Genomic DNA, 14871 nt, shown 5'->3' with positions numbered 1-14871 from the left:
ACCATCTTCTCAATATTCCGGCACATGAAAAATGGTATGTTCATCATCTGTACCCGTGTGAAATGCATCAACAAGCGAGTATGGTACGAATACAAACATGAAAATCTGCCCTCACAGGTGAAATAGCGCATGATGAGCCTCATCAAGGGAGCATACTCATCCCTCAAAAATCTGAAAGGAAATACACCAGTCATGTGCCTCATATATGCAGGTTTAATGTAGGGCTCATACTGAAATCTGTCCAATAGTTTGCGCTTGTTCCACTCTTCTCCAACATTGGGTATCCCTGTTGCTTGAGCAATAATTTCAGATGACAATATAAAATCCACCCCTGCAAGATTTACATGCCCATCATGCAGATGAAAAACAAACAAGCGGACCAATTCCCTATGGTGCTGAATTTGAGAAATCCTCTCGCAAAATTCATAACATGAGAGGTGGCGGAAACATGTGACTGCAAGTGGACAAGCCTACAAATAGGTCAAAGAGGTGGGCTCCTCTCTCACATGGTGACCACTCTTACCACCCCTGTGAGGCCTCCTTTGTACCTCAACCTCTGGTGTTGACTCACGGTCATCACTTTGCTCATAGTCGGTTTCGGTTTCTGACATGGTTTCAAGAGCAAAGTGGCTGAAATGTACTGCTGCTTCTGCTCAAAAATCTGTTGTTTTAATTGTTGAAATGTTGTTTCAAGGGGACAAATAACACAAGGGAGATGTTAGGGAGGGGAGACTTTTAAGGGAAATTAGGGAAAATATATGAAATAGGGAATTAAGGGAAGGAATCATGACATATACACCATCACACAATTATAATTTGCAAGGGTTTTATGGGAGATAGGGTTTAGGGTTATATTATTGATTTTTAGGAATAGGGGTAGGGTTTTAGGGCTTTTGGTATTTTTGGTAGGGGGATTAGGTAGAAATGATATGGGAGGTGGTAAAGGGATGTGGGGAAAAAGTGGGGGTGAAAAGGATGACCTTGAAAACAGCAAAACAAACCCTAGCTTTACTAGCACTTTGACATTCTTAAGAAAATACACATGGACTCCTCATTTGAAAATAATGGCTTTTAAATACATTCTCATGCTCTTTCAAGCTTTAGCAAACAATACATTTTGATGATTGGAGGCCTACCTGCAACCTTGAAGAAATTTGGGGTCGTTTTGCAGTTTACAGGCAATTTTCTGTGGATGAATCCCCAACATGTAGCGCGCGGGTCTGGACGGGTCGCGCGCGCGCCCAACGCGTCGCGCCAGTGCTTTTTTCCAACTGCTATGACCCCCTTGACGCGTCGCGCCTGCCCAACACGTCGCGCGCGGGCTCTGTCTGCAATTTCGCCCAATTTCTCTCCAAATCGCTTTTCACTATTGCTTTGAGGCAAATGATGATCAAATGGAGGGAGGGAGGGGCTTTATAGGCTTGATTTAAATTAATTTCCCCTCAAACCCTCTTTCTAATGTTTATAACTTGACACTTTTTCAAAATTTAAATGTTGCTGACTTTATGGTTTCCTTTTGTCATGAAATTGGTTGAACTGATGCTTTTTCTTGAAAATTTTTGCAGGGATAGATTCTGAGGAATCTTGGCAAAGGGGACCAGGGTTGCATGCTGACTTTCGAAGAATTTTGAATTTTTACAACTTTTTACAAAAATGAGAAAATGACCTTGTCTTTAAAAACAGGGTTTTTAAATCCAAGGTAAAAATTAGCTGTACAAGATGAAATCTTTTGAAGAAATACTTTGATAGTCATCCCTCTGGCCTGCTGGGCATTTATTGACTTTTAAAGACATGACCTCAAAGACAAATTGAACCTAAACCCTAGACCTAGGACTTTTGACCTCAAGACAAGACAAGTAACCTTGAAAGAGTTTATTGACTGAAACAACTTGATCCAGCAGTGCCAAGAGGGGAATAAAGACACCAGCTCCTCCATCAGGGTTATGGCATGCCTAATGGAATGCAATGAGATGACACTGATGAGACACCTACTTATGCAAATACAAAGAGCTTTGATCGCTGATGGAGGGCTACTAGACCGACTCTAACATGAGCTATGTCTGAAAGTGTCTCACTGTGGTAAGCCACCGGATGCCCGTGATGAGTAGGAACCGCACCAATAGCATAGTCATAGACATCTATCTAAATCTCAAATGGTTGTTGTAGGTCTTGTGATGTGAGAATTGGTGCAGAAAAAAAGGTGATTCTTCAACTCGTAGAACGTTTTTTGTTGGGTTTTCGACCAATTTTTTTTTTCTTTCTCTACTTCGTTGGTGACCTGAATTAAAGGCCAAGTGATATGAGAGAACCCCAACACGAACCTATGTTTGAAATTGGCAAGACCCAAAAAGTTGCGGAGTTCTATTAGGGTGGTTGGGGCTGGCTAATCCCGAATGAGTTGTATCTTGGACGGCTCCACATGTACACCCTTTGCATCAATGATGTATCCCGGAAATGGAATGTGGGTCAGGCCAAAGGTGCATTTCTCCAGGTTAGCACACATCATGTGTTGTCGCTGGGTTTGAAGGACCAGTCGAATATGGTGGAGGTGCTCTTCCAAACTCTAGTTGAAGATCAAGATGTCATCTAAATACACCACCAAAATTTCATTGGTGAAGGGCTGCAAGATGTCATCCATCAGTCTCATGAAGGTTTCAGGGGTGTTCATCAATCTGAATAACATGACTAACCATTCGAAAAGGCCCTCCTTGGATTTGAAGGAAATCTTCCACACATTAGAGGGTTCGATAGGCACCTGGTGATAACTTGAATTCAAATCAATCTTGCTAAAATATTTGGGCCCTTTGAGCTATTCTAGAAGGTCATCAATCTATAGGATTATGTACAGTGATCTTGTTCAGTGCCTGATAGTCAATACAGAGCCTCCAAGTCCCATCCTTTTTCTGTACCAATACAATTGGGCTCCCACAAGGTGATGAGCTTGGCCCGATGTGCCCTTTCTACAATAGTTCTTGAATCTTCCTCTTGATCTTATCATTCTCCAAAATAGAGCATCTATATATCGGTCCAATAGGTATCGGTGCACCCAGGGTCAAATTGATGCAGTTCTTCACTTGACAGTGTAAAGGTACCCCTGTGGGTGTGGAAAAAATATCATTGTACTCCTCCAAGGCCTTGTCCATATATTATTGTTGTGCAGAGGAGCCCTACCTAGAAACCGTGACCATAACCTTCTTCTTTCCCTAGGGGTGAATCATAAGGAAAACAAATTTCCTGGTCTGGGAAATGATCTTACTGCATTACTTTGCAGTGATCAAGGATATGGTGGTAGGAAGGGCTACCTCTGGTATACTGTACAACTTATTAGCCAAAGAAATAATCACAGAGCAAGATATAGACTCATATACAACATTTCACTTCCACAAGTATGGTTGTCCCAACAATACATCACAAACTTCAAGAGGATCAATGTCACACAGTACCTCATCCGTGAAGGGTTTGATGTTGTAGGGAAGGTGACACTACTGGTTGACGCAAATATCTTGTCCTTGGTGAAGCCACCCGATGGTGTACGGATGTGGGTTATATTTAGTCTTTAGGCCTAGCTACTTCATGATCTCTGCTAAAATGAGGTTCTTTCGGGTCCTGCTATCGACAACAAACTGCAACAGAGAACCCTTAACCCACATTTGTGAGTGGAAGAGGCATTCCCCCTCCTCTGTATCTTCAGGCTCAATCTTCTAGATCTTGGTGGTGGACACGGTGGCACTAGGCTCCACATCAATGATCTGCTTGCCTTTGTCAGTTCTCTTATCGAGTTCTAATTCAGATCTTTAACATGCATCCGATTCAGAAGCCTTCAACTCGGCCACCAGTGACTGCTTGGCTCGACACTCACTTGTATTATGGGTGGATCTCTTATGTAACTCACACCATTTTCCCGTGTCCTTCTTCGTCTTCATGGTGCTATTATTTTCTTGCCGCTTTGGCGGGCTATCCTAGGTAGCCCTGCCTTGGCTTGGTGTTCTGTTTTGTGGTTTAGGGGCACCTTTTCCTTGCTTTGGATTTTCAAATCCAAAGTCTCGTTTCTTCTCTTTAAACTTATGCTCAATATTGAAAGCGTACTGATACAACATTTCGAGTGAGGAAATGTCCAGGAACTCCATCTCATCCTGGATGTACTTGTGCAGACAACCATGGTATTTGAGCACCAAATGTCACTCATTATCCTTCATACCCAGCTTCATGAGAAGGGTATGGAAAATATTTGTGAGCTTTGGCACATCTTGGTCCCTTCATTTTCATAGCATTTGATGAGCCTCATAAATGGGTAATTATATGGGATCATTTTACCTCCTAACCCAGTCAAATCAACCATTCTCTTAGCTTATTGTATGATTTTCTGATTATATTTATGCTTATAGGGTGAGTTGAGTTAGTTATGATGCCATGTGGTCTAACATGTATTTAATGCAGATTATTGATGGATTTCGAGGTCAAAGTCAATGATCCATTGGTCAAATTGCAGCAATAACTCGAAGTAGATAGAGGAGAGGACTTATAGGAGGGAATACCCCTCATTTATTACTCCTCACATCGAATTCCCCTTCATTCAGCTCGGAGTACAAGCAGTTGAATCATGAACTAGAAGGAAGCCGAGAAAAGAGGAGGATGATTGATGGTTATCTCGAGTTCTGGAAGCCAAGACTCCCTAATTTTAAGGAAGCTGTTGGTAGCTTCAGATGTATAAGTAGAGAGGCCTAGGGCCTCACTAGGGTCAGACTTTTTGCTTATGTAAACTCTGCTCAAATTTCAAGCTTATTTTTGTGTGACAGTTTTATGTAATCTTGTGTTGGAAATAATACTGAGAGGGGGGGTGAATCAGTATTATCAGATCAATAAAACTTTTTCAATACTCAGAAACATATATGCTACTTCAGTTAAGTGAACCAGCGTGTACACGCTGCTGTGTCTAAAGCAACCAGCGTATAACCAGAAATCTTATGATTCAGTTAGTTTATCTTCAGTAAATGCATCATGACATTATATTAAAAGTAAACAGGTGCAGTATAACAGAACAGATCATCACACAAAAGCCACACACATGAACACCATGATATAAGGTGGAAACCCAATGCGGGTGAAAACCACATGCTGCAAGTCGTCTCTATCTTTCTTTAATAAGAAACTTCAGTTTACAATCTTTTGTACTGGTGCAGCCTTATACTAGTACGCAGGCTACAACCTGCAGAAGGCTACAACCTTCTCTCGTTTTCCAAACTCTCCTGGAAGGGAGCTCCAACCCCCTTTGCTCTTGTACTAGCTAAGATACTAGTACGTAGGTGCTGGCCTACAATCTTCTTTCCTTCAGGTACCACTTTTCATCAATTTTCAGACTGGATACTCCTGAAGCACAAAATTTCAATCTGAAGACCACGATTCATTCACTTTTCATAGAAAATCATAGAAGCACAAAACAACCAATACTAGCATCATCAAACTTTGAATCACTGAACCACTGAAACCCTGTCAACACCCAGTCACCAGAACACAGAGCAGACTACAGAACCCTATAATAACAGACAGACCCAACTGCAACCCAAAAATTAAGCTTCAAAAGATATACGTTACTTCAATGAAACAAACCCGCGTATACACACTCTTTTACCGAAGCCAACCTACGTACAGATCTAAAAATAATTTCTCATAACTTGCAGCTGTACCAGTCATCAGTCATACTCAGAACATAACATTGCGTCAGTATGCAGATCTAAAAATATGCGTAATCAACCATATACCGATAGTTCATTTCAAACAATTTGATCCCGATCTATCCTTCCATCAACCGATGTGATCTCTCCTTAGCTCAGATCAAGCAATGTATCATCAACCCAGAACCTGCATACTAGATCTCTTTCTTCATTAGATATTCAAGACTTTTTCAATACACTAGCCTAATGATCTTCTTCTCCTTATATAGCATTAGGCCCTCCTCAATACCACGGGCCAAAACCATAGTAATACAATACCATCAACTTCAAAACTCGGGATCAACACGACTGTCGAGATACCTTGGTCGAAAAACATAGGCTCAAGTACCGAGGACTAACTACCACGGACCAAAGGGAAGCTTCTCGACATGTACGCTCTTTTCTATTCATGAAATTGCGTGTATACGCGACTTCGTATATAGCAATCCTGCGTATCCGCGACTTAGTATATAGCATACCGGCGTGTATATGCATCTTGGACTTAATGAACCTGCGTATATGAAATTTCTCTTCATTCTTGTAGTCTGGACTGAGATCTATCATCAAAGAGAGTTGCCATCAAGGACAACACCTGTACCGTAGCACCACACCTGTGCCAAAATGCCAACAATCTCCCCCTTTGAACTTGATGGCAACCCCAAGATCCTTAGAATCATTCTCCCCCTTTGTCATCAAGGGCAAAGGACTGTGGTCCCCCTGTGAATGTGCTAATTGCTGTGCTGAACATGCTCCCCCTGACTGTAGGCAAGATCTGCAAAAGATGTTCTTCAAAAAGAACCAAGACTTATACATCATAAAGGATCTTCCTATCACCAAAAGACTCAATACATACATCCATACTCCCAACCAAGAGGGGATACATCAGAAATTTACATATAACAACCAATTAAATTACATCATTCATCCCAGGCATAGTGGGGAAACCAACATAGGCCGTTACATGACCTTGACACCATAGAAGAGATATCACAAAAGAGATACATGACATAGAGATGAAAGAACTAGACCAAGACTTATGAAAGTCACCAGCAGCATCTGATAATCATCTTTTTAGATCAGCAACCAAGATTTCCTTCTGTGCTCCTTCTTCAACAATAGTTGTGAACTAGGACCAAAAGCATCTAAATGCTAACAATGCTTTATTAGAATTTAAGCTGCTCCCCCTGAAACTGTGCCTTCTGCTCCCCCTAAACCTGTGCCTGAAGGACTCTGTCATACCCATCTCAGACCTTCTCCAATCAGAATCTGCCCTTGTTGTTCAGAACTCCATATACGTGACTTCACCTACATAAATCAACGTATGTACGCGGATATCCCTTATACAACACGCATACACCATCTTTTCTTTAGAGCAAACAAGCTTCAACAACAGGATGAAGCATCAACTACTCCCAGCTTCTGTCTGAGATATTCAAAAGTCTCCCTGGGCAGTGGTTTTGTGAGAATATCAGCAACTTGTTCTTTAGAAGGAACATACTCCAACTTGACCTTTTGTTCAAGCACTTGTTCCCGAAGGAAGTGATACTTGATTGGTATGTGCTTGGTCTTTGAATGCATGACTGGATTCTTTGAAATGCTGATTGCACTTGTATTATCACATAAGATAGAGACAGGTGGAGTGCAAGTGATTTGAAAATCCTGCAAGGTCTGCATCATCCAAAGAAGTTGTGTGCAACAAGATGCCGCAGCCACATATTCTGCTTCAGCTGTAGATAAAGCAATCGAACTCTGTTTCTTGCTGAACCAAGATACTAATCTGGAACCCATGAAGAATGCACCACCACTTGTGCTTTTCCTTTCATCCACACTTCCGGCCCAATCTGCATCTGTGTAAGCATGAAGAGTGAGATCTGTATCTCTAGGATACCATAGGCCATAGTTTTGAGTCCCTTGAAGATACTTGAAGATTCTTTTGACTGCCTGAAGATGAGTTTCCTTTGGGTTGGCTTGAAATATTCCAACAATTCCTACTGCATGCATAATGTCTGGTCGGGTACCTGTCAAATAAAGCAAACTCCCAATCATGGATCTATAAGTTGGTTGATGAACTGCTGCTGATTCATCATTTGTACTGAGGCTGCATCCTGTAACCATGGGGGTACATACTGGCTTTGAATCTTCCATGCCATACTTCTTCAATATCTGCTTGAGGTACTTGGTTTGAGACAAGAAAATACCTCCTTTATTTTGTTGGATTTGCAATCCAAGAAAGTATGTCAATTCTCCAAGTAATAACATTTCAAATTCTTTCTGCATAACCAAGGCAAAGTTTTGACTCATAGCCTCTTCATTGCTGCCAAAGATAATATCATCTACATACACAACAAGTATTAGCAATTTGTTATTTTCAACTTTCATATAGAGATTGCTATCTGCTGATCCTTTTGAAAAGCCTTGTTGGTGAAGATATTTGTCCAACCGATAGTACCAAGCCCTTGGAGCTTGTTTGAGACCATAGAGAGCCTTTTTCAATCTGCATACAAGGTTTGGATCATTCCCAAGAATGAAACCATCTGGCTACTCAATGTATACTTCTTCTTCTAAGTCTCCATTCAGAAAGGCTGATTTCACGTCCATTTGAAATACCTTGAAGTTTTGAAAACTTGAGAGAGCAAGGAACATTCGGATGGCCTCAAGTCTTGCAATAGGAGCAAAGGTCTCTTCAAAATCTATTCCTTCTTGCTGTGCATACCCTTTACAAACAAGTCTGGCCTTGTTTCTAATTACTTCTCCAATTTCATTCAATTTATTTTTGAAGACCCATTTTGTCCCTATGACATTCTTATCTTTTGGTCTAGGAACCAATTCCCAAGTGTTGTTCTTTTCGATCTGCTCAAGTTCTTCATCCATTGCTTTGACCCAACATTCATCTTTGCATGCCTCTTTCACATTTTTTGGTTCAGTGGAAGAGAGTAATGCCAAATAGCTTGAAGCTTCTGCAATTGTTCTTCTTGTTTGTACTCCTGCTTCTTTTTGTCCCACAATCTGAGATTCTGGATGATTCTTCTGGACATATCTAGATGGAGTCTTCTCTTCTATTCTTGTCTGCTCCTCTGGTTCTTCTTGAGGTTCTTCTTCTTCTTGAGGTTCTTCTTCATCATTCTGTCTTTGAGGGTAGCCTTCATCTTCTTCGATGTCTTCATGATGAACTTGCCTAGGAATGTATCCCTTCTCATCAACCACAACATCAATGCTGTCAACAATTCTGCCAAGTCTTTTATTGTAGCATTTGTATGCTTTACTATGTGGAGAATAACCAAGAAGAATGCCTTCGTCTGCTCTTGGTTCAAGTTTGCCAAGTTGCTCATCAGTATTCTTAATATAACATTTTCTCCCAAAGATTTTGAAGTGCTTCACCGAAGGAGTCTTACCACACCAGAGCTCATGAGGAGTTTGAGTACTGTTTACTCGGACATTTGTTTTTTTGAGAATAATAACCGCAGCATGTGCAGCTTCACCCCAGAAAGTTGCGGGAGTACCTGATTCATCAAGCATAGCACGAGCCATTTGTTGGATTGTTCTGTTCATTCTTTCCACAACTCCATTTTGCTGAGGAGTTCTTGTTGGCATTATGATTCAGGTGTTGTCCTTGATGGCAAACCCATTCAGGTGATAAATCAAGAAGGACGCAGGAAATATGTTCAGAAAGTGCGTCCCCGCAGGTATACCATACAGAACCCGCGTCCAGGGACGCAGGCCAGCCGTTCAGGAGGTGCGTCCGCCCAGTGCACACATTTCAAGGCTGAGAAAAGCACGTGGGGGTTTCTTGTGTGGTATCTAGCCGACGGTTTTGTGTTTCTATGGTGTCGGCTCGTGGTTTTGTTCCATGTTTTGGGGAGAAGCTTGCCTATATAAAGCAAAGGAGTTCATTTGGATTATGTATCATCTTGGTTGAACATCTTTTGGTGAGATCTAGTCCAGATCTATGAAGGCGAATCTTCTAATGGACTGTGATCTCTATGGCGCATGATCAGATCTGTGGATCTGAGTGTTTGGGTTGGTTCTGAAGTCCTCATATCTTTTATATCTGAAGGGACGCAGGTTCAGTGAAGGGAAAGTGCGCCGGGACGCAGTACAGTAAAGGCTCAGGTGCGTCTCTGAGGCAAAGGACGCGGCGCGACTGTGTTATTGGGTGCGTCTCTGAAGCAAAAGACGCGGCGCGATAGTGTTTCTGAGTGCGCCGGTCGCAGCAAAGCATAGAGGAACAGTGCGTCGGCACGCAGAACAGTGGAAGGTAGACTGCGTCCAGTCGCAGGTCACAGAAAGAAAATATGCGTCCCTGTCTTAAGATGATCTGTTGACTGTATATTTCTGTTCATAAGGTGTTCTGGGTTATTTCTGTAATTACTGATCTGATATCTTAGTGGACTGTATCTGTTGTATACTTGTTGATCATTTGATTCTTCATGAAAAGAAGTAGGGGGTTGTAGCTCCCTTCCAGGAGAGACTGGAAAACGAGAGAGAGTTGTAGCTCTCTGCAGGTTGCAGCCTGCGTGCTGGTAAAGGACTGCACCAGTACAAAATCATTGTAAAAAGAATTTCTTAAAAGAAGATAGAGACATATTGCAGCAGGTGGTTTTCTCCCGCATTGGGTTTCCACCTTACATCTTGTGTTCTTTGGTGTGACTGTCTATTTTCTTTATTCATGCTCATTATTTTATGGTACTGATATGCAAGAATAATTCAAAAGATCAAATAAGGAAGATTTGGTAAATTGCTAGATAATACTGATTCACCCCCCCTCTCAGTATTATTTCCAACAGTTCTAGCTGTAGAGAATTCTCTTCTTATCCCATGTTCTTCACAGAAATCGAAAAATTCATTTGAGGTAAACTCCCCACCTCTGTCAGATCTGAGGCACTTAATATTGTGTCCTGATTCATTTTCAGCCAAGGCTTTGAAGGATTTGAATTTTTCGAATGCTTCATCTTTGTGCTTCATAAGTCCTAACCAGACAAACCTGGAGAAATCGTCAATGAATGATATCAAATATTCTTCTCCTCGAGGTGTTGTTTTTCTGAATGGACCACATGTATCTGTATGTACTAGCTCAAGAGGCATGCTAGCTGATCCTTCCTTCTCAGGAAAATTAGTTCTGGTTTGCTTTCCAAACTGAGATGATTTGCATATGGTGTTGTCTGGAATTTTGATATCTGGAAGATCACGAAATGCCTGATATTTGCATGCTTTCCTTATTTGTGGAAAGCTTAGATGCCCCAACCTCCGATGCCATATCCAGTGTTCATCATTCTTGCTCAAATAACATTGTTGTTGTCTTTCTTCAAATATGTATAGATTATTTGGAGTCCTTCTTCCTTTGATCATTGTTTCACCTGTATCAAGATCACGAACACAACATCCATTTGATCTAAATATTACCTCTGTTCCTTGATCGCACATCTGACTGACACTCAGAAGATTATGCTTCAATCCATCAACATACAGAACATTTCCAGCTTTGACCTTCTCTTTCAATGGAGCAACGCCTTTTCCTTTTATGGCTGCAGAGATATCGTTTCCAAAAGAAACTTTCTTTCCCTTTTCTAATGCGGTATATGATTCAAGTTTTTCTTTGTCCCCTGTCATATGCTTCGAACATCCGCTGTCAATGTACCATAGACTTTCTTGACCTTCTGCATAAAAGGCTATCCCACATCTTTCTGGTTGCGGTTCCTTTATTCTCCATGTTCTGACATTTGAGGTTTGTTCCTTCTGAGTTGTCTTCCAGAACCTGCTCCTACATTCAGAGTCTTCATGACCAAAGTTATTACAAATAGAGCATTCAACTTCATTTTCAAGAACCGAAAAGTTGTTATAAGTCCTTTTCATGGTTCCAGTCATACTTCTTTGCTTTTGAGCTTCTCTAGTCATGATTGTCTGGTAGGCAACACATTGAGCTGCTTTGTGACCGAAGTTATGGCAAGAAAAGCATTGGCCATTAAAGAAATTTCTCCGATAATTAGATCTATCATCCAACCGATTGTAGCTTCTATTGACATCCATTCTTGGGGAAAATTGGGAAGATTTTACCTGTGGCTGATTGTAGCTTCTGTTTGTCCTTAAGGCCGCTTGTCCCCGAACTTCTTTATTTGTTTTTGAGGTAAACTGTCCCTGATTCACCTGATGACTTTTATTTGGTCTTTGTTCGCTCCTCCTTGCTGCATCAAGATAACTTTTAGAGGTAGAAGCTTGAGATGTTTCTCCATTATATCCCAGACCTGTCTTGATCAGAGGAGAACGCTGCACATTGATAATCTCATCCAAGGTTTCAGATCCTTTAACAAATTTAAGATTAATTGCTTTTGTTTTCTCAATCTCCTTTCTAAGACAAACAATCTCACATTCGAATTTTTCAAGATGTTTTTCCTTTTCTGCCAGTTGACATTGTAGAGAATCAATAATAGCACTTTTCTCTTCTAAGCAAACTTTGAGATTATTCATTTCTTCATAAAAGCCTTCTACATCTATAGCATCCATGTAGTCATCATCTTCAAAAGCCATTAAAAGTTTATATCTATAACCCTGTTCATCTTCGTCACTATTTGAAAGACCATCACTATCTTCATGAGTGTAATAGCTTTTCTTCTTTTCATTCTGTTTCTTGTTCCATTTAACAGGTTCCTTTCCCTTGTCATTCTTATCTTTGTGAGGACATTTGGCAGCATAATGACCTACTCTTCCACAAGCAAAGCATTTAAAAGGTAACTTACCTCTGAACCTTCCAGAACCCCTTTGAAGATTTCTGACAAAATTTGATTCTTCTTCTTCATCTTCTGGCACGTGACTTGCTTCATAATAATCATCTTTGCCTGAAGCCTTGAAAGTAGCTTCTCTTCTGTCTGATGGACCACCTTTTCTCATTTCATAAGCAGTTAGAATTCCGTGAAGCTGAGACATAGTAAGAATTCGTAGATTTTCTTTTTCTTCTATTGCAGACACTTTAGATTCAAATTTGGGGGACAATGATCTTAGAACCTTTTCAACCAGAATAGCCTCTTTTATTTCTTCACCCAAGTTTTTCATGCAATTAACAATCTCATCTACCCTAAGGAAATAGTTAGCCACACTTTCATCATTATACATTCTGAGAGTCTCATACTTAATCCTTAGAGTTTGAAGTTTAGCACGCTTTACCTGTTCGTCTCCTTCATAGCTCGTGACAATTTTGTCCCATATTTCTTTTGCGGATTTATAGTGCATTACCTTCATGAATTCCGATTGGGATATACATCCTAATAGGGTACTGACTGCTTTCGCATTTGTTTCATACTTCTTTTTCTCGGATGCATCTGTAGGAGTAGCTAAAGGAAAAGTGTAGCCTGCCTCTACGATGTCCCAAACTTCTATACCAAGAGATTGAAGATAGGCAATAACTCTTACCTTCCAATAATTGAAGTTTGTCCCATCAAAAACCGGTGGCCTGATTGATGCTTCTCTCTCGTAGTTGCTCATGATGAACGATCTACCTTCAAGCGATCAAGCTTCTCTGAAGGACCTGCTCTGATACCAATTGTTGGAAATAATACTGAGAGGGGGGGTGAATCAGTATTATCAGATCAATAAAACTTTTTCAATACTCAGAAACATATACGCTACTTCAGTTAAGTGAACCAACGTGTACACGCTGCTGTGTCTAAAGCAACCAGCGTATAACCAGAAATCTTATGATTCAGTTAGTTTATCTTCAGTAAATGCATCATGACATTATATTAAAAGTAAACAGGTGCAGTATAACAGAACAAATCATCACACAAAAGCCACACACATGAACACCATGATATAAGGTGGAAACCCAATGTCGGTGAAAACCACCTGCTGCAAGTCGTCTCTATCTTTCTTTAATAAGAAACTTCAGTTTACAATCTTTTGTACTGGTGCAGCCTTATACCAGTACGCAGGCTACAACCTGCAGAAGGCTACAACCTTCTCTCATTTTCCAAACTCTCCTGGAAGGGAGCTCCAACCCCCTTTGCTCTTGTACTAGCTAAGATACTAGTACGTAGGTGCTGGCCTACAATCTTCTTTCCTTCAGGTACCACTTTTCATCAATTTTCAGACTGGATACTCCTGAAGCACAACATTTCAATCTGAAGACCACGATTCATTCACTTTTCATAGCAAATCATAGAAGCACAAAACAACCAATACTAGCATCATCAAACTTTGAATCACTGAACCACTGAAACCCTGTCAACACCCAGTCACCAAAACATAGAGCAGACTACAGAACCCTGTAATAACAGACAGACCCAACTACAACCCAAAAATTAAGCTTCAAAAGATATACGCTACTTCAATGAAACAAACCCGCGTATACATGCTCTTTTACCAAAGCCAACCTGCGTACAGATCTAAAAATAATTTCTCATAACTTGCAGCTGTACCAGTCATCAGTCATACTCAAAACATAACATTGCGTCAGTATGCAGATCTAAAAATATGTGTAATCAACCATATACCGATAGTTCATTTCAAACAATTTGATCCCGATCTATCCTTCCATCAATCGATGTGATCTCTCCTTAGCTCAGATCAAGCAATGTATCATCAACCCAGAACCTGCATACTAGATCTCTTTCTTCATTAGATATTCAAGACTTTTTCGATACCCTAGCCTAATGATCTTCTTCTCCTTATATAGCATTAGGCCCTCCTCAAGACCACGGGCCAAAACCATAGTAATACAATACCATCAACTTCAAAACTCGGGATCAACACGACTGTCGAGATACCTTGGTCCAAAAACATAAGCTCAAGTACCGAGGACTAACTACCACGGACCAAAGGGAAGCTTCTCGACATGTACTCTCTTTTCTATTCATGAAATTGCGTGTATACGCGACTTCGTATATAGCAATCCTGCGTATCCACGACTTAGTATATAGCGTACCGGCATGTATACGCATCTTGGACTTAATAAACCTGCGTATATGAAATTTCTCTTCATTCTTGTAGTCTGGACTGAGATCTGTCATCAAAGAGAGTTGCCATCAAGGACAACACCTGTACCGTAGCGCCACACCTGTGCCAAAATGCCAACATCTTGTTATTTTTTTGATAATAAAGATGGAATCCTTTTTGAGCTAGCATTGAGTTACCTCAGAGGGCTGAAGCTCTTGGGTTAGGGCCCAATCCAAGC

The sequence above is a fragment of the Pinus tabuliformis genome, chromosome 6 (genome assembly GCF_031772625.1).
Source record: "Pinus tabuliformis cultivar Carrire ecotype Pingquan chromosome 6, CPIR1, whole genome shotgun sequence".
Classification (NCBI taxonomy): domain Eukaryota; kingdom Viridiplantae; phylum Streptophyta; class Pinopsida; order Pinales; family Pinaceae; genus Pinus; species Pinus tabuliformis.
Note: the sequence above shows the minus strand (reverse complement) of the source record.